At 37.9% G+C, this 4,290-nt stretch overlaps 1 protein-coding gene and 1 pseudogene across 3 annotated transcripts in view; one reads left to right on the top strand and one right to left on the bottom strand.

Moving 5' to 3' along the window:
- The window catches only part of Pde7a (phosphodiesterase 7A), a 169,077-nt gene that overhangs the window by 71,073 nt on the left and 93,714 nt on the right, over positions 1-4,290 (top strand). The gene's annotated exons all lie outside the window — the stretch shown is intronic.
- On the bottom strand, positions 1,955-2,820 carry LOC106009173 (serine/threonine-protein phosphatase 2A 55 kDa regulatory subunit B delta isoform pseudogene; annotated as a pseudogene).

Below are 4,290 nucleotides of genomic sequence, written 5' to 3'. Positions count from 1 at the left end.
CTGGTCTTGGTCTTCGGCACTTTTACCTGACAGTATTTTTTGGCCATCTGTACTTCTTCTGAGAAATGTCTATTCATTTTGCTTGCACATTTTTTGATTGGGTCTTTTATTTTGGAGAGTCTAATTTTTTTAGTTCTTTATATATTCTAGATGTTAGTCCTCTGTCCAAGTAATAGCTAGCAAATGTTTTTCCCATTCTGTAAGATGTCACTTCACTCTATTGGTTTATCTGTGCAGGAACTTTTTAATTTGATATAATCCCATTTGTTATTCCTGGTATTATTTCTTGTGCCACTGGGGTTCTGTTCAGAAAATCCTTATCTAGGCCTATGTCTTTAAGAGTTTTATGTATTTTATCTTCTAGCAGTTTGTTTCTATTTTAATATTTAGATCTTTGATCCATATTGATTTTAGTTTCATACATGGGTCTAGACTTAATCTTCTGCATATAGATATCCAGTTTTCCTAGCACTATTTATTAAAGAGGCTATTTTAACTCCAATTTCCTTTTTTGGCCCCTTAGTCAAAGATCAAATAGTTGAATGTGTCCGGTGTTGTTTCTGAATCCTATGTTCTGTTCCATTGATCTACATGTCTGTTTTTGTGCCAGTATCATATGTTTTTATCACTGTAGCATTGTAATATAACTTCAAATCTGAGATTGTGAGGCCTCCTGCTTTGCTATTGTTACCCAGAATTGCTTTTGCTATTCTGAGTATCTTCTGGTTTCACATGAATTTTTGGATTGTTTTCTCTAGATCTGTAAGGCATGCTGTTGGTAGTTTGATTGAGTTTGTGTTAAATCTGTACATCAGTTTTGGAACTATGGCCATTTAGATTATATTGTTTCTGTGTATTCAGGAACAGGAGATTTCTTTCCATTTTCTGATATCCTCCATCTCCTTTTTTAGAATGATGTAGTTTTCATTATAGAGGTCCTTCACTTTGGTTAGGTTAGTTCCTAAGTATTTAATTTTTCTTAATGTTACTGTGAATGGTATTGTTTTCCTAGTTTCTTTCTCAGTGAGTTCATTATTAGGGAATAGGAATGATATTGAGTTTTGTGTGTTGATTTTGTATCCTGTTACATTGCTGTATTTGGTTATTAATTCTAAGTGTCTTTTATTGGCATTGTGGGTCTTATAATTAGAGGATCATATCATCTGCAAGGAATGATTCTTCAACTTCTTCCTTGGCTAATGTTTTGAGGACTGTGTTGAACAGGGGTAGTTAGAGTGGACATCTCTTGTCTTGTTGATCTACTGTTTTTAAGTTATAATTTTTTTCATTGTATGCTTATTATTTTTTAAATATTTATATCTAACTCACTTATAATAGCCAAAAATTGATGAATGAATGAATGAATGAATGAACAAAGTTTGTTATTTTTTAGATTTAAGAACACACTTCACAGTATGTTGTTTATTGACTAGTTACACCAGAAGATGTGATGGAATTAGTGAGTAAACCTGCCTGGCTCTCCTTGGGTACCAAGGGTAAGTACATCCACTTGGCTCAAAAAGGCCAGCACGGAACATGGACAATGACCATACCATGTCCAGGTGAGGGCCCTAGGATGGCAGAGAAAGATAGACCTGGAGACAGAAACATATTTGACAAGACTTTTTCTCTTGGAGGTTAGTTTTTTGGTCTATAAACTGGAAAGGAAGGCTCAGACTTAAATAAATACATTTATTTTGAGTAATGGCCTTTATTGAGCAATGTCTACCAATTCTACTTCAAGTGGGTTTTCCCCTTGCAGCAGCAAGCATCTCTCCCTGGGCTAAAGGCAGAGCAATGCCAAGATTCCAGCCAAGGTCGCTTCTTTCCTCTGTTATGAAGGGAAGTATGAAGTGCATCTCTGTTCTTAATGGAGAGGACAGTGCCTTTTCTTTGACAGAAAAACAACCAGCTTAACTATGCGACACAAGACTTGGTCCTCCAGTTAGCTTCTTTAGTTGATTTTGTTCTGGAATATATACAAAGTATTGGTGGCAGCAACGGCAATAATGTTCTCCATGGGGTGCCAGGCTGTGTGAAGGATCTTATTGAAGTCAGACTGTCCACACTAATTTCACCTTTCTTTCTTTTACCACCTGTACGTACTTTTTGGGGTTTTAAGCTGGCTTGGGGTTTGCTGTTCTCTCTTGAAGCTTCCAGTGTAAAATTCCTCCAAGTGTTTCTATCAGATATTCTAAAGAAGTTGTTCTGGGACCTCGTCATGATAACACTGTCTGAACCATTCCAGCAGCATTCAAACTTGTCAAAGATGCAGTCGTTCTCATAGAAGGAACAGAGCTTGCTTCGCAGGTACTCATCCACCTGATGGGTCTCCACAGGCCTGCTCTCCATGTTAAGGTCCCACACCTTCACTGACAGGTAGTCTCGCGTCATCACGTATCGACCACTGTGGCTGAATTTGACATCAGAGATGGATGAAATTATTTCTAAGAAAAAGGACCTACTGCTGGGATCTTCAGGCTCTTCAAAAAGCTTAGAATGTCTGTCGCACAGGGCAGAGGAATGCATGTCACATAGCCAGATGGTCCCTTTGCGGCTGCTGTAGACAAACACATTGCACCGGTGTGGGTGGAATTCAGCAGCGGTGATGACTTCCATCAGCTCTTCCCTGTCAGCAAGCTTGATTACCGTGATGTTAAAGCTTCTATCTGTGATTTCTAAATCCCATAGGTTTCTTCTCAGGTCATCTGCAGAAGGATATGTTTCATGATCGCTATTTACTGAACTGGAATTTATATGATATGTGTGTGCATTTGGAAAAATTCACCGTGGACTTGCTTCTACCATGAGATCCATGGGCTTCAATATAGGAACCTGTAGTGCTGTAATTCTTTTTTTTTTTTTAATTCTTTTATTGGTACATTTTATGTATACAACACAATTACATTTCTCATTGGGAACTTGTACATTTACATGATGGATCTTGGTTCTTATTTTTTCCCCATTCCTAGTCCTCCCTTCCCTATTTACAAAGACTTTATTTCCATTTTTTTCCATTTCTCATCATTTTTCCTTTCCCTTCTTTCCTTTCCCCTGCCCCTCCCACTACACCTACCCCTTTGGACCTTTTCTTCCTATTTTGCATTATCAACTAATTATTCATTCTAATCATTGGTACATTTTAGGTATACAGTATAATGACATTCATCATTGGAAATTTGCACCTTTACATAATCTCTCTTGATTTTTATTTTTCACCCTTGCCCAGCCCTCCCTTCAACCCCTCCATTCCTCCCTATTTACAAAGATTTTGTTCCTATTTTTCCATTTTCTGATATTAATACCATACCCTTCTTCCCTTTCCTGTACCCCTTCCCACTTCCTTCCCCTTTGCCCCTTTTCTTCCTATTTCACATTACCTATTATACATTTTAGTCCTTATTTACACTTTCAGTTTCTCACACCAGAGAAACTATTTGGTATTTATACATGTGTGTCCTATTTATTTCACTTAAGAGTATCACCTCAAGGTGCGTTCATTTAGCTATAAATGTCTCTAATTTCTCATTTTGTTTGGCTGAGCAGTGCTCCATTTTATAAAAAAAACCACATTTTCTTTATCCAGTCTCCAGTTGATGGGCATTTGGGCTGTTTCCAAGTTTTAGCTATCACAAACTGTGCTGCTATGAACATGGGTGCACATATATCACTGTGGTATGATTCTTTTAATTCTTTGGGGAAGATCCCCAGCAGTGGAATAGGGGGGTCAAATGGGACTTCCAGTCCTAGTTCTTTGAGGTATCTCCATACTGATTTCCACAGTGCTTGCACCAGTCTACACTCCCACCAGCAGTGGAGCAGGGTTCCTCTTTCCCCACAACAATGCTAGCATTGGTTATTGGTTGATTTCATGGTAGCAGCCATTCTTTCTGGTGTGAGGTGGAATCTCAGAGTTGTTTTCATTTGCATCTCTTGAATGACCAGTGATGTTGAACATTTTTTCATGTATTTATTGGCTATTTCTACTTCTTTGTCTGAGAAATGTCTATTCATTTCACATGCCCATTTTTGGATTGGGTCTTTAAATTTGGGAGGTCTGATCTTTTTAAGTTCTTTATAGATTCGAGATAGTAGACCTTTGTCTGAGGAAAAGCAGGTGAAGATTTTTTCCCACATTGTGGGTTGTCTCTTCACACTGCTGGTGGTTTCTCTTGCTGTGCAGAAGCTTTTTAATAAGAAGAGATCTCACTTGTTGATTGTTTATGCTAGTTCACGGGCAACTGAGGAATTATTCATAAAATCTTTTCCTACACTGATGTCTTCAAGAGT

Source organism: Heterocephalus glaber, unplaced genomic scaffold, assembly GCF_053883595.1.
Source record: "Heterocephalus glaber isolate CG9 unplaced genomic scaffold, H.glaber_assembly_v1.0 deba00001553, whole genome shotgun sequence".
Taxonomy (NCBI): Eukaryota; Metazoa; Chordata; class Mammalia; order Rodentia; family Bathyergidae; genus Heterocephalus; species Heterocephalus glaber.
The sequence above is the reverse complement of the archived record's forward strand: the minus strand, read 5'-3'. Positions and strand labels throughout refer to the sequence as shown.